The 18867-nt window shown below is 45.5% G+C and overlaps 13 non-coding genes and 2 pseudogenes across 13 annotated transcripts; all 15 read left to right on the top strand.

Moving 5' to 3' along the window:
* Window positions 1-882: 882 nt before the first annotated feature.
* Window positions 883-974, top strand: LOC141206409 (U2 spliceosomal RNA; annotated as a pseudogene).
* A 794-nt stretch (window positions 975-1768) lies between these two features.
* Window positions 1769-1953, top strand: LOC141206340 (U2 spliceosomal RNA). The gene has a single exon (XR_012276971.1). It is a non-coding gene; the product is annotated as a U2 spliceosomal RNA (small nuclear RNA).
* A 1118-nt stretch (window positions 1954-3071) lies between these two features.
* LOC141206410 (U2 spliceosomal RNA) lies at window positions 3072-3163 on the top strand (annotated as a pseudogene).
* Window positions 3164-3957: 794 nt separating this feature from the next.
* On the top strand, window positions 3958-4142 carry LOC141206341 (U2 spliceosomal RNA). Its single transcript, XR_012276972.1, has one exon. It is a non-coding gene; the product is annotated as a U2 spliceosomal RNA (small nuclear RNA).
* Window positions 4143-5257: 1115 nt separating this feature from the next.
* LOC141206495 (U2 spliceosomal RNA) lies at window positions 5258-5448 on the top strand. Its single transcript, XR_012277049.1, has one exon. It is a non-coding gene; the product is annotated as a U2 spliceosomal RNA (small nuclear RNA).
* A 1109-nt stretch (window positions 5449-6557) lies between these two features.
* LOC141206496 (U2 spliceosomal RNA) lies at window positions 6558-6748 on the top strand. The gene has a single exon (XR_012277050.1). It is a non-coding gene; the product is annotated as a U2 spliceosomal RNA (small nuclear RNA).
* Window positions 6749-7863: 1115 nt separating this feature from the next.
* On the top strand, window positions 7864-8054 carry LOC141206497 (U2 spliceosomal RNA). Its single transcript, XR_012277051.1, has one exon. It is a non-coding gene; the product is annotated as a U2 spliceosomal RNA (small nuclear RNA).
* Window positions 8055-9169: 1115 nt separating this feature from the next.
* On the top strand, window positions 9170-9360 carry LOC141206498 (U2 spliceosomal RNA). Its single transcript, XR_012277052.1, has one exon. It is a non-coding gene; the product is annotated as a U2 spliceosomal RNA (small nuclear RNA).
* A 1115-nt stretch (window positions 9361-10475) lies between these two features.
* On the top strand, window positions 10476-10666 carry LOC141206499 (U2 spliceosomal RNA). The gene has a single exon (XR_012277053.1). It is a non-coding gene; the product is annotated as a U2 spliceosomal RNA (small nuclear RNA).
* A 1115-nt stretch (window positions 10667-11781) lies between these two features.
* LOC141206500 (U2 spliceosomal RNA) lies at window positions 11782-11972 on the top strand. Its single transcript, XR_012277054.1, has one exon. It is a non-coding gene; the product is annotated as a U2 spliceosomal RNA (small nuclear RNA).
* A 1115-nt stretch (window positions 11973-13087) lies between these two features.
* On the top strand, window positions 13088-13278 carry LOC141206501 (U2 spliceosomal RNA). Its single transcript, XR_012277055.1, has one exon. It is a non-coding gene; the product is annotated as a U2 spliceosomal RNA (small nuclear RNA).
* Window positions 13279-14393: 1115 nt separating this feature from the next.
* LOC141206502 (U2 spliceosomal RNA) lies at window positions 14394-14584 on the top strand. Its single transcript, XR_012277056.1, has one exon. It is a non-coding gene; the product is annotated as a U2 spliceosomal RNA (small nuclear RNA).
* A 1115-nt stretch (window positions 14585-15699) lies between these two features.
* LOC141206504 (U2 spliceosomal RNA) lies at window positions 15700-15890 on the top strand. The gene has a single exon (XR_012277058.1). It is a non-coding gene; the product is annotated as a U2 spliceosomal RNA (small nuclear RNA).
* A 1115-nt stretch (window positions 15891-17005) lies between these two features.
* LOC141206145 (U2 spliceosomal RNA) lies at window positions 17006-17196 on the top strand. Its single transcript, XR_012276811.1, has one exon. It is a non-coding gene; the product is annotated as a U2 spliceosomal RNA (small nuclear RNA).
* A 1115-nt stretch (window positions 17197-18311) lies between these two features.
* Window positions 18312-18502, top strand: LOC141206505 (U2 spliceosomal RNA). The gene has a single exon (XR_012277059.1). It is a non-coding gene; the product is annotated as a U2 spliceosomal RNA (small nuclear RNA).
* The last annotated feature ends 365 nt before the right edge of the window (window positions 18503-18867 follow it).

Below are 18867 nucleotides of genomic sequence, written 5' to 3' on the forward strand. Positions count from 1 at the left end.
ACTTCCTTTTGGATAAACAGACATATTAGGCAAGCATTTTGGAGCTTTCACCTAAATAACTACAGGTGGTGAGATAAGCTGCACAATATAATTGACCTTTCAGTATATTGTTGCACACACACCATCTATTTAGCAAATGCCCTTGTTATCAACAGCAGCCTTTTAAACTCACCTGAGCTAACAGGTATGTGCGCTGGTTACTCTGCTGCGCTTAAAATTTCTTTTTTGGTTTGCTACAATGCCTTTTCTGAAACGTTGTCTCCTTCTGCTGGAACACTGACTTCTTTCATTTAATGCCTGCAGACTATAAAAGAGAACCCAACCCAAAAAGTTTGGTTGATTAGTCTGTGGCATTCTGTTAAACTGTTGCTTATGGCGGTCTCTGTGAGCTTCTCAGCGACATTCAGCCAGCCAGGTATCCTGCCTGCAGTAGATGGAATGTGGCAATGGAACGCTGGCTGCGCGTGTCATAATAGGCTCTGAGCCTTTATATACCTGTGCACAGCAGCAGCCACCTTCAGTCTGCTGCTGGACAGCCAGCAGCAGCAGCAGCAGCAGGAGAGGTATGTAATCAGGAGCCCTCCTGCTAAGGGTAGACAGCTGCTCGTTCCACCCCACCCCCCGCCTTAATTGGTTCTCTTCCCTTCCAACGGTGTTGAGGCGGGTGGGAACAGCAGGGGGTGAAGGTGCTGTGTTTAAAGAGGTGGAGTTATGCAGATCTAAAACGCGTGGATTGCAGCAGCAGCAAGCCGAAAAGTGCAGGCATGTAAGGGATCTAGAGGTTGACAACATGTCTTCTTAACGGGAGTCCAGGAGCTCATCTCCACAAATGGACTTTTTAGGATCCTTGGGTGGCTCCGTAGTTTGAAACCAATTCTGGTTATCGCTTCTCGGCCTTTTGGCTAAGATCAAGTGTAGTATCTTTCGAAAAGGTGGTTTTGGATGTTGGCCGCCCTAGTAGATTGATACATTATGCACACTGGGGTTTAGGCGCTTGTTAGTACGCCAGGTGGCTAATATAGTCATCTGGTGGAAAGCATGGCCCCCCAGGATCGACGCCATTGGGCCGGGGAAGATCGAAAGCCCGAAGTGTGAAGTGCCCCAGGAGTGGTGACCCTGGGGTGCCTTAACTCACTGGGATTGGGAACCCCACTTGAGTTTATGGCACATTTGCACAAGCACTTCAAATTTTCTTTCTTCGCACACACCCTTATTCCGGGCCTTCTGGCCTTAGGATGGGGAATTTTTCAATTCCCGGTCGAAGGTCCGGGCAGTATTATACTGTGAAACCTTCACTATTTATTTAATTTCTTTGTCACTGTGTGTCCACTTATTCACGTGTGTCACGTCCTACTAGGATTTTGTCGGGATGCGGTTCCCTTACGGGTTCCTCTCTTGGCAGGTCTAGGGGGGGGAGTGTGTGGCCATCAGGTTCCGCTCCCCCCTGAACCCCCTGGCTCTCCTCTTTCGGGAGGAGAGCGTTGTTGGCTCCCCTCTTCCGGGAGGGGAGCACAGTCTTTGGCTCCTAGTGCCTTGCTCGGGTGAGAACTCGGGCAGGTGCTGGGGGTAAGATTGGGTCGCCTCTGGCTTCGGCTGGAGGTGGCTTTTTGTCCCTGTTCCTCGCTGTGGCCTTTTGGCTCGGAGGGACGGGGAATGGTTTGGGGGACCCTTCTCCTTTTGGAGAGGGTTTCAAGAAGACCAGCATCCTAGTGCACTTTTTTTGTGGCACTTGTCACTTTTTTAAGCGCACTCGGGTTTTGTACACGAATTCGGGCTTTCAAAAAAAAAAAAAAAAAAAAATCTGTTCTTATCAGTTTAATATCTGATACGTCCCCTATCTGGGGACCATATATTAAATGGATTTTTAGAACAGGGAGATGGAAAAAGAGCTTGCTCTGTCCACTCCACGCATTGACCTGGTATTGCAGTATCTCCAGGACCGGTGCACCCCTTCTTTAATGCAGTTTCTAAAATCAGAAAGAATTGAATTCAATGTTTTTTGTTCATTTTGCTTGTTTGTCGGATTTTGGGATGGACTCTTTGGCTCTGCTTTTCTTCTCCTCATTGGATTTTTCATGTTCAAAGTTGCAGAAGCCAGATTACAAGCTCATTTTGGTTCAACTTCAGCAACTGTGCATTGCATTGCCATGTAATGTGATGCAATGCTATCTTTCTAGCTCTCCCTTTTTACTTCCTTTTGGATAAACAGACATATTAGGCAAGCATTTTGGAGCTTTCACCTAAATAACTACAGGTGGTGAGATAAGCTGCACAATATAATTGACCTTTCAGTATATTGTTGCACACACACCATCTATTTAGCAAATGCCCTTGTTATCAACAGCAGCCTTTTAAACTCACCTGAGCTAACAGGTATGTGCGCTGGTTACTCTGCTGCGCTTAAAATTTCTTTTTTGGTTTGCTACAATGCCTTTTCTGAAACGTTGTCTCCTTCTGCTGGAACACTGACTTCTTTCATTTAATGCCTGCAGACTATAAAAGAGAACCCAACCCAAAAAGTTTGGTTGATTAGTCTGTGGCATTCTGTTAAACTGTTGCTTATGGCGGTCTCTGTGAGCTTCTCAGCGACATTCAGCCAGCCAGGTATCCTGCCTGCAGTAGATGGAATGTGGCAATGGAACGCTGGCTGCGCGTGTCATAATAGGCTCTGAGCCTTTATATACCTGTGCACAGCAGCAGCCACCTTCAGTCTGCTGCTCTACAGCCAGCAGCAGCAGCAGCAGCAGGAGAGGTATGTAATCAGGAGCCCTCCTGCTAAGGGTAGACAGCTGCTCGTTCCACCCCACCCCCCGCCTTAATTGGTTCTCTTCCCTTCCAACGGTGTTGAGGCGGGTGGGAACAGCAGGGGGTGAAGGTGCTGTGTTTAAAGAGGTGGAGTTATGCAGATCTAAAACGCGTGGATTGCAGCAGCAGCAAGCCGAAAAGTGCAGGCATGTAAGGGATCTAGAGGTTGACAACATGTCTTCTTAACGGGAGTCCAGGAGCTCATCTCCACAAATGGACTTTTTAGGATCCTTGGGTGGCTCCGTAGTTTGAAACCAATTCTGGTTATCGCTTCTCGGCCTTTTGGCTAAGATCAAGTGTAGTATCTTTCGAAAAGGTGGTTTTGGATGTTGGCCGCCCTAGTAGATTGATACATTATGCACACTGGGGTTTAGGCGCTTGTTAGTACGCCAGGTGGCTAATATAGTCATCTGGTGGAAAGCATGGCCCCCCAGGATCGACGCCATTGGGCCGGGGAAGATCGAAAGCCCGAAGTGTGAAGTGCCCCAGGAGTGGTGACCCTGGGGTGCCTTAACTCACTGGGATTGGGAACCCCACTTGAGTTTATGGCACATTTGCACAAGCACTTCAAATTTTCTTTCTTCGCACACACCCTTATTCCGGGCCTTCTGGCCTTAGGATGGGGAATTTTTCAATTCCCGGTCGAAGGTCCGGGCAGTATTATACTGTGAAACCTTCACTATTTATTTAATTTCTTTGTCACTGTGTGTCCACTTATTCACGTGTGTCACGTCCTACTAGGATTTTGTCGGGATGCGGTTCCCTTACGGGTTCCTCTCTTGGCAGGTCTAGGGGGGGGAGTGTGTGGCCATCAGGTTCCGCTCCCCCCTGAACCCCCTGGCTCTCCTCTTTCGGGAGGAGAGCGTTGTTGGCTCCCCTCTTCCGGGAGGGGAGCACAGTCTTTGGCTCCTAGTGCCTTGCTCGGGTGAGAACTCGGGCAGGTGCTGGGGGTAAGATTGGGTCGCCTCTGGCTTCGGCTGGAGGTGGCTTTTTGTCCCTGTTCCTCGCTGTGGCCTTTTGGCTCGGAGGGACGGGGAATGGTTTGGGGGACCCTTCTCCTTTTGGAGAGGGTTTCAAGAAGACCAGCATCCTAGTGCACTTTTTTTGTGGCACTTGTCACTTTTTTAAGCGCACTCGGGTTTTGTACACGAATTCGGGCTTTCAAAAAAAAAAAAAAAAAAAAATCTGTTCTTATCAGTTTAATATCTGATACGTCCCCTATCTGGGGACCATATATTAAATGGATTTTTAGAACAGGGAGATGGAAAAAGAGCTTGCTCTGTCCACTCCACGCATTGACCTGGTATTGCAGTATCTCCAGGACCGGTGCACCCCTTCTTTAATGCAGTTTCTAAAATCAGAAAGAATTGAATTCAATGTTTTTTGTTCATTTTGCTTGTTTGTCGGATTTTGGGATGGACTCTTTGGCTCTGCTTTTCTTCTCCTCATTGGATTTTTCATGTTCAAAGTTGCAGAAGCCAGATTACAAGCTCATTTTGGTTCAACTTCAGCAACTGTGCATTGCATTGCCATGTAATGTGATGCAATGCTATCTTTCTAGCTCTCCCTTTTTACTTCCTTTTGGATAAACAGACATATTAGGCAAGCATTTTGGAGCTTTCACCTAAATAACTACAGGTGGTGAGATAAGCTGCACAATATAATTGACCTTTCAGTATATTGTTGCACACACACCATCTATTTAGCAAATGCCCTTGTTATCAACAGCAGCCTTTTAAACTCACCTGAGCTAACAGGTATGTGCGCTGGTTACTCTGCTGCGCTTAAAATTTCTTTTTTGGTTTGCTACAATGCCTTTTCTGAAACGTTGTCTCCTTCTGCTGGAACACTGACTTCTTTCATTTAATGCCTGCAGACTATAAAAGAGAACCCAACCCAAAAAGTTTGGTTGATTAGTCTGTGGCATTCTGTTAAACTGTTGCTTATGGCGGTCTCTGTGAGCTTCTCAGCGACATTCAGCCAGCCAGGTATCCTGCCTGCAGTAGATGGAATGTGGCAATGGAACGCTGGCTGCGCGTGTCATAATAGGCTCTGAGCCTTTATATACCTGTGCACAGCAGCAGCCACCTTCAGTCTGCTGCTGGACAGCCAGCAGCAGCAGCAGCAGGAGAGGTATGTAATCAGGAGCCCTCCTGCTAAGGGTAGACAGCTGCTCGTTCCACCCCACCCCCCGCCTTAATTGGTTCTCCTCCCTTCCAACGGTGTTGAGGCGGGTGGGAACAGCAGGGGGTGAAGGTGCTGTGTTTAAAGAGGTGGAGTTATGCAGATCTAAAACGCGTGGATTGCAGCAGCAGCAAGCCGAAAAGTGCAGGCATGTAAGGGATCTAGAGGTTGACAACATGTCTTATTAACGGGAGTCCAGGAGCTCATCTCCACAAATGGACTTTTCAGGATCCTTGGGTGGCTCCGTAGTTTGAAACCAATTCTGGTTATCGCTTCTCGGCCTTTTGGCTAAGATCAAGTGTAGTATCTGTTCTTATCAGTTTAATATCTGATACGTCCCCTATCTGGGGACCATATATTAAATGGATTTTTAGAACAGGGAGATGGAAAAAGAGCTTGCTCTGTCCACTCCACGCATTGACCTGGTATTGCAGTATCTCCAGGACCGGTGCACCCCTTCTTTAATGCAGTTTCTAAAATCAGAAAGAATTGAATTCAATGTTTTTTGTTCATTTTGCTTGTTTGTCAGATTTTGGGATGGACTCTTTGGCTTTGCTTTTCTTCTCCTCATTGGATTTTTCATGTTCAAAGTTGCAGAAGCCAGATTACAAGCTCATTTTGGTTCAACTTCAGCAACTGTGCATTGCATTGCCATGTAATGTGATGCAATGCTATCTTTCTAGCTCTCCCTTTTTACTTCCTTTTGGATAAACAGACATATTAGGCAAGCATTTTGGAGCTTTCACCTAAATAACTACAGGTGGTGAGATAAGCTGCACAATATAATTGACCTTTCAGTATATTGTTGCACACACACCATCTATTTAGCAAATGCCCTTGTTATCAACAGCAGCCTTTTAAACTCACCTGAGCTAACAGGTATGTGCGCTGGTTACTCTGCTGCGCTTAAAATTTCTTTTTTGGTTTGCTGCAATGCCTTTTCTGAAACGTTGTCTCCTTCTGCTGGAACACTGACTTCTTTCATTTAATGCCTGCAGACTATAAAAGAGAACCCAACCCAAAAAGTTTGGTTGATTAGTCTGTGGCATTCTGTTAAACTGTTGCTTATGGCGGTCTCTGTGAGCTTCTCAGCGACATTCAGCCAGCCAGGTATCCTGCCTGCAGTAGATGGAATGTGGCAATGGAACGCTGGCTGCGCGTGTCATAATAGGCTCTGAGCCTTTATATACCTGTGCACAGCAGCAGCCACCTTCAGTCTGCTGCTGGACAGCCAGCAGCAGCAGGAGAGGTATGTAATCAGGAGCCCTCCTGCTAAGGGTAGACAGCTGCTCGTTCCACCCCACCCCCCGCCTTAATTGGTTCTCCTCCCTTCCAACGGTGTTGAGGCGGGTGGGAACAGCAGGGGGTGAAGGTGCTGTGTTTAAAGAGGTGGAGTTATGCAGATCTAAAATGCGTGGATTGCAGCAGCAGCAAGCCGAAAAGTGCAGGCATGTAAGGGATCTAGAGGTTGACAACATGTCTTCTTAACGGGAGTCCAGGAGCTCATCTCCACAAATGGACTTTTCAGGATCCTTGGGTGGCTCCGTAGTTTGAAACCAATTCTGGTTATCGCTTCTCGGCCTTTTGGCTAAGATCAAGTGTAGTATCTGTTCTTATCAGTTTAATATCTGATACGTCCCCTATCTGGGGACCATATATTAAATGGATTTTTAGAACAGGGAGATGGAAAAAGAGCTTGCTCTGTCCACTCCACGCATTGACCTGGTATTGCAGTATCTCCAGGACCGGTGCACCCCTTCTTTAATGCAGTTTCTAAAATCAGAAAGAATTGAATTCAATGTTTTTTGTTCATTTTGCTTGTTTGTCGGATTTTGGGATGGACTCTTTGGCTCTGCTTTTCTTCTCCTCATTGGATTTTTCATGTTCAAAGTTGCAGAAGCCAGATTACAAGCTCATTTTGGTTCAACTTCAGCAACTGTGCATTGCATTGCCATGTAATGTGATGCAATGCTATCTTTCTAGCTCTCCCTTTTTACTTCCTTTTGGATAAACAGACATATTAGGCAAGCATTTTGGAGCTTTCACCTAAATAACTACAGGTGGTGAGATAAGCTGCACAATATAATTGACCTTTCAGTATATTGTTGCACACACACCATCTATTTAGCAAATGCCCTTGTTATCAACAGCAGCCTTTTAAACTCACCTGAGCTAACAGGTATGTGCGCTGGTTACTCTGCTGCGCTTAAAATTTCTTTTTTGGTTTGCTACAATGCCTTTTCTGAAACGTTGTCTCCTTCTGCTGGAACACTGAATTCTTTCATTTAATGCCTGCAGACTATAAAAGAGAACCCAACCCAAAAAGTTTGGTTGATTAGTCTGTGGCATTCTGTTAAACTGTTGCTTATGGCGGTCTCTGTGAGCTTCTCAGCGACATTCAGCCAGCCAGGTATCCTGCCTGCAGTAGATGGAATGTGGCAATGGAACGCTGGCTGCGCGTGTCATAATAGGCTCTGAGCCTTTATATACCTGTGCACAGCAGCAGCCACCTTCAGTCTGCTGCTGGACAGCCAGCAGCAGCAGCAGCAGGAGAGGTATGTAATCAGGAGCCCTCCTGCTAAGGGTAGACAGCTGCTCGTTCCACCCCACCCCCCGCCTTAATTGGTTCTCCTCCCTTCCAACGGTGTTGAGGCGGGTGGGAACAGCAGGGGGTGAAGGTGCTGTGTTTAAAGAGGTGGAGTTATGCAGATCTAAAACGCGTGGATTGCAGCAGCAGCAAGCCGAAAAGTGCAGGCATGTAAGGGATCTAGAGGTTGACAACATGTCTTCTTAACGGGAGTCCAGGAGCTCATCTCCACAAATGGACTTTTTAGGATCCTTGGGTGGCTCCGTAGTTTGAAACCAATTCTGGTTATCGCTTCTCGGCCTTTTGGCTAAGATCAAGTGTAGTATCTGTTCTTATCAGTTTAATATCTGATACGTCCCCTATCTGGGGACCATATATTAAATGGATTTTTAGAACAGGGAGATGGAAAAAGAGCTTGCTCTGTCCACTCCACGCATTGACCTGGTATTGCAGTATCTCCAGGACCGGTGCACCCCTTCTTTAATGCAGTTTCTAAAATCAGAAAGAATTGAATTCAATGTTTTTTGTTCATTTTGCTTGTTTGTCGGATTTTGGGATGGACTCTTTGGCTCTGCTTTTCTTCTCCTCATTGGATTTTTCATGTTCAAAGTTGCAGAAGCCAGATTACAAGCTCATTTTGGTTCAACTTCAGCAACTGTGCATTGCATTGCCATGTAATGTGATGCAATGCTATCTTTCTAGCTCTCCCTTTTTACTTCCTTTTGGATAAACAGACATATTAGGCAAGCATTTTGGAGCTTTCACCTAAATAACTACAGGTGGTGAGATAAGCTGCACAATATAATTGACCTTTCAGTATATTGTTGCACACACACCATCTATTTAGCAAATGCCCTTGTTATCAACAGCAGCCTTTTAAACTCACCTGAGCTAACAGGTATGTGCGCTGGTTACTCTGCTGCGCTTAAAATTTCTTTTTTGGTTTGCTACAATGCCTTTTCTGAAACGTTGTCTCCTTCTGCTGGAACACTGACTTCTTTCATTTAATGCCTGCAGACTATAAAAGAGAACCCAACCCAAAAAGTTTGGTTGATTAGTCTGTGGCATTCTGTTAAACTGTTGCTTATGGCGGTCTCTGTGAGCTTCTCAGCGACATTCAGCCAGCCAGGTATCCTGCCTGCAGTAGATGGAATGTGGCAATGGAACGCTGGCTGCGCGTGTCATAATAGGCTCTGAGCCTTTATATACCTGTGCACAGCAGCAGCCACCTTCAGTCTGCTGCTGGACAGCCAGCAGCAGCAGCAGCAGGAGAGGTATGTAATCAGGAGCCCTCCTGCTAAGGGTAGACAGCTGCTCATTCCACCCCACCCCCCGCCTTAATTGGTTCTCCTCCCTTCCAACGGTGTTGAGGCGGGTGGGAACAGCAGGGGGTGAAGGTGCTGTGTTTAAAGAGGTGGAGTTATGCAGATCTAAAACGCGTGGATTGCAGCAGCAGCAAGCCGAAAAGTGCAGGCATGTAAGGGATCTAGAGGTTGACAACATGTCTTCTTAACGGGAGTCCAGGAGCTCATCTCCACAAATGGACTTTTTAGGATCCTTGGGTGGCTCCGTAGTTTGAAACCAATTCTGGTTATCGCTTCTCGGCCTTTTGGCTAAGATCAAGTGTAGTATCTGTTCTTATCAGTTTAATATCTGATACGTCCCCTATCTGGGGACCATATATTAAATGGATTTTTAGAACAGGGAGATGGAAAAAGAGCTTGCTCTGTCCACTCCACGCATTGACCTGGTATTGCAGTATCTCCAGGACCGGTGCACCCCTTCTTTAATGCAGTTTCTAAAATCAGAAAGAATTGAATTCAATGTTTTTTGTTCATTTTGCTTGTTTGTCGGATTTTGGGATGGACTCTTTGGCTTTGCTTTTCTTCTCCTCATTGGATTTTTCATGTTCAAAGTTGCAGAAGCCAGATTACAAGCTCATTTTGGTTCAACTTCAGCAACTGTGCATTGCATTGCCATGTAATGTGATGCAATGCTATCTTTCTAGCTCTCCCTTTTTACTTCCTTTTGGATAAACAGACATATTAGGCAAGCATTTTGGAGCTTTCACCTAAATAACTACAGGTGGTGAGATAAGCTGCACAATATAATTGACCTTTCAGTATATTGTTGCACACACACCATCTATTTAGCAAATGCCCTTGTTATCAACAGCAGCCTTTTAAACTCACCTGAGCTAACAGGTATGTGCGCTGGTTACTCTGCTGCGCTTAAAATTTCTTTTTTGGTTTGCTACAATGCCTTTTCTGAAACGTTGTCTCCTTCTGCTGGAACACTGACTTCTTTCATTTAATGCCTGCAGACTATAAAAGAGAACCCAACCCAAAAAGTTTGGTTGATTAGTCTGTGGCATTCTGTTAAACTGTTGCTTATGGCGGTCTCTGTGAGCTTCTCAGCGACATTCAGCCAGCCAGGTATCCTGCCTGCAGTAGATGGAATGTGGCAATGGAACGCTGGCTGCGCGTGTCATAATAGGCTCTGAGCCTTTATATACCTGTGCACAGCAGCAGCCACCTTCAGTCTGCTGCTGGACAGCCAGCAGCAGCAGCAGCAGGAGAGGTATGTAATCAGGAGCCCTCCTGCTAAGGGTAGACAGCTGCTCGTTCCACCCCACCCCCCGCCTTAATTGGTTCTCCTCCCTTCCAACGGTGTTGAGGCGGGTGGGAACAGCAGGGGGTGAAGGTGCTGTGTTTAAAGAGGTGGAGTTATGCAGATCTAAAATGCGTGGATTGCAGCAGCAGCAAGCCGAAAAGTGCAGGCATGTAAGGGATCTAGAGGTTGACAACATGTCTTCTTAACGGGAGTCCAGGAGCTCATCTCCACAAATGGACTTTTTAGGATCCTTGGGTGGCTCCGTAGTTTGAAACCAATTCTGGTTATCGCTTCTCGGCCTTTTGGCTAAGATCAAGTGTAGTATCTGTTCTTATCAGTTTAATATCTGATACGTCCCCTATCTGGGGACCATATATTAAATGGATTTTTAGAACAGGGAGATGGAAAAAGAGCTTGCTCTGTCCACTCCACGCATTGACCTGGTATTGCAGTATCTCCAGGACCGGTGCACCCCTTCTTTAATGCAGTTTCTAAAATCAGAAAGAATTGAATTCAATGTTTTTTGTTCATTTTGCTTGTTTGTCGGATTTTGGGATGGACTCTTTGGCTCTGCTTTTCTTCTCCTCATTGGATTTTTCATGTTCAAAGTTGCAGAAGCCAGATTACAAGCTCATTTTGGTTCAACTTCAGCAACTGTGCATTGCATTGCCATGTAATGTGATGCAATGCTATCTTTCTAGCTCTCCCTTTTTACTTCCTTTTGGATAAACAGACATATTAGGCAAGCATTTTGGAGCTTTCACCTAAATAACTACAGGTGGTGAGATAAGCTGCACAATATAATTGACCTTTCAGTATATTGTTGCACACACACCATCTATTTAGCAAATGCCCTTGTTATCAACAGCAGCCTTTTAAACTCACCTGAGCTAACAGGTATGTGCGCTGGTTACTCTGCTGCGCTTAAAATTTCTTTTTTGGTTTGCTACAATGCCTTTTCTGAAACGTTGTCTCCTTCTGCTGGAACACTGACTTCTTTCATTTAATGCCTGCAGACTATAAAAGAGAACCCAACCCAAAAAGTTTGGTTGATTAGTCTGTGGCATTCTGTTAAACTGTTGCTTATGGCGGTCTCTGTGAGCTTCTCAGCGACATTCAGCCAGCCAGGTATCCTGCCTGCAGTAGATGGAATGTGGCAATGGAACGCTGGCTGCGCGTGTCATAATAGGCTCTGAGCCTTTATATACCTGTGCACAGCAGCAGCCACCTTCAGTCTGCTGCTGGACAGCCAGCAGCAGCAGCAGCAGGAGAGGTATGTAATCAGGAGCCCTCCTGCTAAGGGTAGACAGCTGCTCGTTCCACCCCACCCCCCGCCTTAATTGGTTCTCCTCCCTTCCAACGGTGTTGAGGCGGGTGGGAACAGCAGGGGGTGAAGGTGCTGTGTTTAAAGAGGTGGAGTTATGCAGATCTAAAACGCGTGGATTGCAGCAGCAGCAAGCCGAAAAGTGCAGGCATGTAAGGGATCTAGAGGTTGACAACATGTCTTCTTAACGGGAGTCCAGGAGCTCATCTCCACAAATGGACTTTTTAGGATCCTTGGGTGGCTCCGTAGTTTGAAACCAATTCTGGTTATCGCTTCTCGGCCTTTTGGCTAAGATCAAGTGTAGTATCTGTTCTTATCAGTTTAATATCTGATACGTCCCCTATCTGGGGACCATATATTAAATGGATTTTTAGAACAGGGAGATGGAAAAAGAGCTTGCTCTGTCCACTCCACGCATTGACCTGGTATTGCAGTATCTCCAGGACCGGTGCACCCCTTCTTTAATGCAGTTTCTAAAATCAGAAAGAATTGAATTCAATGTTTTTTGTTCATTTTGCTTGTTTGTCGGATTTTGGGATGGACTCTTTGGCTCTGCTTTTCTTCTCCTCATTGGATTTTTCATGTTCAAAGTTGCAGAAGCCAGATTACAAGCTCATTTTGGTTCAACTTCAGCAACTGTGCATTGCATTGCCATGTAATGTGATGCAATGCTATCTTTCTAGCTCTCCCTTTTTACTTCCTTTTGGATAAACAGACATATTAGGCAAGCATTTTGGAGCTTTCACCTAAATAACTACAGGTGGTGAGATAAGCTGCACAATATAATTGACCTTTCAGTATATTGTTGCACACACACCATCTATTTAGCAAATGCCCTTGTTATCAACAGCAGCCTTTTAAACTCACCTGAGCTAACAGGTATGTGCGCTGGTTACTCTGCTGCGCTTAAAATTTCTTTTTTGGTTTGCTACAATGCCTTTTCTGAAACGTTGTCTCCTTCTGCTGGAACACTGACTTCTTTCATTTAATGCCTGCAGACTATAAAAGAGAACCCAACCCAAAAAGTTTGGTTGATTAGTCTGTGGCATTCTGTTAAACTGTTGCTTATGGCGGTCTCTGTGAGCTTCTCAGCGACATTCAGCCAGCCAGGTATCCTGCCTGCAGTAGATGGAATGTGGCAATGGAACGCTGGCTGCGCGTGTCATAATAGGCTCTGAGCCTTTATATACCTGTGCACAGCAGCAGCCACCTTCAGTCTGCTGCTGGACAGCCAGCAGCAGCAGCAGCAGGAGAGGTATGTAATCAGGAGCCCTCCTGCTAAGGGTAGACAGCTGCTCGTTCCACCCCACCCCCCGCCTTAATTGGTTCTCCTCCCTTCCAACGGTGTTGAGGCGGGTGGGAACAGCAGGGGGTGAAGGTGCTGTGTTTAAAGAGGTGGAGTTATGCAGATCTAAAACGCGTGGATTGCAGCAGCAGCAAGCCGAAAAGTGCAGGCATGTAAGGGATCTAGAGGTTGACAACATGTCTTCTTAACGGGAGTCCAGGAGCTCATCTCCACAAATGGACTTTTTAGGATCCTTGGGTGGCTCCGTAGTTTGAAACCAATTCTGGTTATCGCTTCTCGGCCTTTTGGCTAAGATCAAGTGTAGTATCTGTTCTTATCAGTTTAATATCTGATACGTCCCCTATCTGGGGACCATATATTAAATGGATTTTTAGAACAGGGAGATGGAAAAAGAGCTTGCTCTGTCCACTCCACGCATTGACCTGGTATTGCAGTATCTCCAGGACCGGTGCACCCCTTCTTTAATGCAGTTTCTAAAATCAGAAAGAATTGAATTCAATGTTTTTTGTTCATTTTGCTTGTTTGTCGGATTTTGGGATGGACTCTTTGGCTTTGCTTTTCTTCTCCTCATTGGATTTTTCATGTTCAAAGTTGCAGAAGCCAGATTACAAGCTCATTTTGGTTCAACTTCAGCAACTGTGCATTGCATTGCCATGTAATGTGATGCAATGCTATCTTTCTAGCTCTCCCTTTTTACTTCCTTTTGGATAAACAGACATATTAGGCAAGCATTTTGGAGCTTTCACCTAAATAACTACAGGTGGTGAGATAAGCTGCACAATATAATTGACCTTTCAGTATATTGTTGCACACACACCATCTATTTAGCAAATGCCCTTGTTATCAACAGCAGCCTTTTAAACTCACCTGAGCTAACAGGTATGTGCGCTGGTTACTCTGCTGCGCTTAAAATTTCTTTTTTGGTTTGCTACAATGCCTTTTCTGAAACGTTGTCTCCTTCTGCTGGAACACTGACTTCTTTCATTTAATGCCTGCAGACTATAAAAGAGAACCCAACCCAAAAAGTTTGGTTGATTAGTCTGTGGCATTCTGTTAAACTGTTGCTTATGGCGGTCTCTGTGAGCTTCTCAGCGACATTCAGCCAGCCAGGTATCCTGCCTGCAGTAGATGGAATGTGGCAATGGAACGCTGGCTGCGCGTGTCATAATAGGCTCTGAGCCTTTATATACCTGTGCACAGCAGCAGCCACCTTCAGTCTGCTGCTGGACAGCCAGCAGCAGCAGCAGCAGGAGAGGTATGTAATCAGGAGCCCTCCTGCTAAGGGTAGACAGCTGCTCGTTCCACCCCACCCCCCGCCTTAATTGGTTCTCCTCCCTTCCAACGGTGTTGAGGCGGGTGGGAACAGCAGGGGGTGAAGGTGCTGTGTTTAAAGAGGTGGAGTTATGCAGATCTAAAATGCGTGGATTGCAGCAGCAGCAAGCCGAAAAGTGCAGGCATGTAAGGGATCTAGAGGTTGACAACATGTCTTCTTAACGGGAGTCCAGGAGCTCATCTCCACAAATGGACTTTTTAGGATCCTTGGGTGGCTCCGTAGTTTGAAACCAATTCTGGTTATCGCTTCTCGGCCTTTTGGCTAAGATCAAGTGTAGTATCTGTTCTTATCAGTTTAATATCTGATACGTCCCCTATCTGGGGACCATATATTAAATGGATTTTTAGAACAGGGAGATGGAAAAAGAGCTTGCTCTGTCCACTCCACGCATTGACCTGGTATTGCAGTATCTCCAGGACCGGTGCACCCCTTCTTTAATGCAGTTTCTAAAATCAGAAAGAATTGAATTCAATGTTTTTTGTTCATTTTGCTTGTTTGTCGGATTTTGGGATGGACTCTTTGGCTCTGCTTTTCTTCTCCTCATTGGATTTTTCATGTTCAAAGTTGCAGAAGCCAGATTACAAGCTCATTTTGGTTCAACTTCAGCAACTGTGCATTGCATTGCCATGTAATGTGATGCAATGCTATCTTTCTAGCTCTCCCTTTTTACTTCCTTTTGGATAAACAGACATATTAGGCAAGCATTTTGGAGCTTTCACCTAAATAACTACAGGTGGTGAGATAAGCTGCACAATATAATTGACCTTTCAGTATATTGTTGCACACACACCATCTATTTAGCAAATGCCCTTGTTATCAACAGCAGCCTTTTAAACTCACCTGAGCTAACAGGTATGTGCGCTGGTTACTCTGCTGCGCTTAAAATTTCTTTTTTGGTTTGCTACAATGCCTTTTCTGAAACGTTGTCTCCTTCTGCTGGAACACTGACTTCTTTCATTTAATGCCTGCAGACTATAAAAGAGAACCCAACCCAAAAAGTTTGGTTGATTAGTCTGTGGCATTCTGTTAAACTGTTGCTTATGGCGGTCTCTGTGAGCTTCTCAGCGACATTCAGCCAGCCAGGTATCCTGCCTGCAGTAGATGGAATGTGGCAATGGAACACTGGCTGCGCGTGTCATAATAGGCTCTGAGCCTTTATATACCTGTGCACAGCAGCAGCCACCTTCAGTCTGCTGCTGGACAGCCAGCAGCAGCAGCAGCAGGAGAGGTATGTAATCAGGAGCCCTCCTGCTAAGGGTAGACAGCTGCTCGTTCCACCCCACCCCCCGCCTTAATTGGTTCTCCTCCCTTCCAACGGTGTTGAGGCGGGTGGGAACAGCAGGGGGTGAAGGTGCTGTGTTTAAAGAGGTGGAGTTATGCAGATCTAAAACGCGTGGATTGCAGCAGCAGCAAGCCGAAAAGTGCAGGCATGTAAGGGATCTAGAGGTTGACAACATGTCTTCTTAACGGGAGTCCAGGAGCTCATCTCCACAAATGGACTTTTTAGGATCCTTGGGTGGCTCCGTAGTTTGAAACCAATTCTGGTTATCGCTTCTCGGCCTTTTGGCTAAGATCAAGTGTAGTATCTGTTCTTATCAGTTTAATATCTGATACGTCCCCTATCTGGGGACCATATATTAAATGGATTTTTAGAACAGGGAGATGGAAAAAGAGCTTGCTCTGTCCACTCCACGCATTGACCTGGTATTGCAGTATCTCCAGGACCGGTGCACCCCTTCTTTAATGCAGTTTCTAAAATCAGAAAGAATTGAATTCAATGTTTTTTGTTCATTTTGCTTGTTTGTCGGATTTTGGGATGGACTCTTTGGCTCTGCTTTTCTTCTCCTCATTGGATTTTTCATGTTCAAAGTTGCAGAAGCCAGATTACAAGCTCATTTTGGTTCAACTTCAGCAACTGTGCATTGCATTGCCATGTAATGTGATGCAATGCTATCTTTCTAGCTCTCCCTTTTTACTTCCTTTTGGATAAACAGACATATTAGGCAAGCATTTTGGAGCTTTCACCTAAATAACTACAGGTGGTGAGATAAGCTGCACAATATAATTGACCTTTCAGTATATTGTTGCACACACACCATCTATTTAGCAAATGCCCTTGTTATCAACAGCAGCCTTTTAAACTCACCTGAGCTAACAGGTATGTGCGCTGGTTACTCTGCTGCGCTTAAAATTTCTTTTTTGGTTTGCTACAATGCCTTTTCTGAAACGTTGTCTCCTTCTGCTGGAACACTGACTTCTTTCATTTAATGCCTGCAGACTATAAAAGAGAACCCAATCCAAAAAGTTTGGTTGATTAGTCTGTGGCATTCTGTTAAACTGTTGCTTATGGCGGTCTCTGTGAGCTTCTCAGCGACATTCAGCCAGCCAGGTATCCTGCCTGCAGTAGATGGAATGTGGCAATGGAACGCTGGCTGCGCGTGTCATAATAGGCTCTGAGCCTTTATATACCTGTGCACAGCAGCAGCCACCTTCAGTCTGCTGCTGGACAGCCAGCAGCAGCAGCAGCAGGAGAGGTATGTAATCAGGAGCCCTCCTGCTAAGGGTAGACAGCTGCTCGTTCCACCCCACCCCCCGCCTTAATTGGTTCTCCTCCCTTCCAACGGTGTTGAGGCGGGTGGGAACAGCAGGGGGTGAAGGTGCTGTGTTTAAAGAGGTGGAGTTATGCAGATCTAAAACGCGTGGATTGCAGCAGCAGCAAGCCGAAAAGTGCAGGCATGTAAGGGATCTAGAGGTTGACAACATGTCTTCTTAACGGGAGTCCAGGAGCTCATCTCCACAAATGGACTTTTTAGGATCCTTGGGTGGCTCCGTAGTTTGAAACCAATTCTGGTTATCGCTTCTCGGCCTTTTGGCTAAGATCAAGTGTAGTATCTGTTCTTATCAGTTTAATATCTGATACGTCCCATATCTGGGGACCATATATTAAATGGATTTTTAGAACAGGGAGATGGAAAAAGAGCTTGCTCTGTCCACTCCACGCATTGACCTGGTATTGCAGTATCTCCAGGACCGGTGCACCCCTTCTTTAATGCAGTTTCTAAAATCAGAAAGAATTGAATTCAATGTTTTTTGTTCATTTTGCTTGTTTGTCGGATTTTGGGATGGACTCTTTGGCTCTGCTTTTCTTCTCCTCATTGGATTTTTCATGTTCAAAGTTGCAGAAGCCAGATTACAAGCTCATTTTGGTTCAACTTCAGCAACTGTGCATTGCATTGCCATGTAATGTGATGCAATGCTATCTTTCTAGCTCTCCCTTTTTACTTCCTTTTGGATAAACAGACATATTAGGCAAGCATATTGGAGCTTTCACCTAAATAACTACAGGTGGTGAGATAAGCTGCACAATATAATTGACCTTTCAGTATATTGTTGCACACACACCATCTATTTAGCAAATGCCCTTGTTATCAACAGCAGCCTTTTAAACTCACCTGAGCTAACAGGTATGTGCGCTGGTTACTCTGCTGCGCTTAAAATTTCTTTTTTGGTTTGCTACAATGCCTTTTCTGAAACGTTGTCTCCTTCTGCTGGAACACTGACTTCTTTCATTTAATGCCTGCAGACTATAAAAGAGAACCCAACCCAAAAAGTTTGGTTGATTAGTCTGTGGCATTCTGTTAAACTGTTGCTTATGGCGGTCTCTGTGAGCTTCTCAGCGACATTCAGCCAGCCAGGTATCCTGCCTGCAGTAGATGGAATGTGGCAATGGAACGCTGGCTGCGCGTGTCATAATAGGCTCTGAGCCTTTATATACCTGTGCACAGCAGCAGCCACCTTCAGTCTGCTGCTGGACAGCCAGCAGCAGCAGCAGCAGGAGAGGTATGTAATCAGGAGCCCTCCTGCTAAGGGTAGACAGCTGCTCGTTCCACCCCACCCCCCGCCTTAATTGGTTCTCCTCCCTTCCAACGGTGTTGAGGCGGGTGGGAACAGCAGGGGGTGAAGGTGCTGTGTTTAAAGAGGTGGAGTTATGCAGATCTAAAACGCGTGGATTGCAGCAGCAGCAAGCCGAAAAGTGCAGGCATGTAAGGGATCTAGAGGTTGACAACATGTCTTCTTAACGGGAGTCCAGGAGCTCATCTCCACAAATGGACTTTTTAGGATCCTTGGGTGGCTCCGTAGTTTGAAACCAATTCTGGTTATCGCTTCTCGGCCTTTTGGCTAAGATCAAGTGTAGTATCTGTTCTTATCAGTTTAATATCTGATACGTCCCCTATCTGGGGACCATATATTAAATGGATTTTTAGAACAGGGAGATGGAAAAAGAGCTTGCTCTGTCCACTCCACGCATTGACCTGGTATTGCAGTATCTCCAGGACCGGTGCACCCCTTCTTTAATGCAGTTTCTAAAATCAGAAAGAATTGAATTCAATGTTTTTTGTTCATTTTGCTTGTTTGTCGGATTTTGGGATGGACTCTTTGGCTCTGCTTTTCTTCTCCTCATTGGATTTTTCATGTTCAAAGTTGCAGAAGCCAGATTACAAGCTCATTTTGGTTCAACTTCAGCAACTGTGCATTGCATTGCCATGTAATGTGATGCAATGCTATCTTTCTAGCTCTCCCTTTTTACTTCCTTTTGGATAAACAGACATATTAGGCAAGCATTTTGGAGCTTTCACCTAAATAACTACAGGTGGTGAGATAAGCTGCACAATATAATTGACCTTTCAGTATATTGTTGCACACACACCATCTAT

This window comes from Phyllobates terribilis, unplaced genomic scaffold (assembly GCF_046119375.1).
Source record: "Phyllobates terribilis strain yellow unplaced genomic scaffold, ASM4611937v1 Scaffold_142__1_contigs__length_4687701, whole genome shotgun sequence".
NCBI classification, from domain to species: Eukaryota; Metazoa; Chordata; class Amphibia; order Anura; family Dendrobatidae; genus Phyllobates; species Phyllobates terribilis.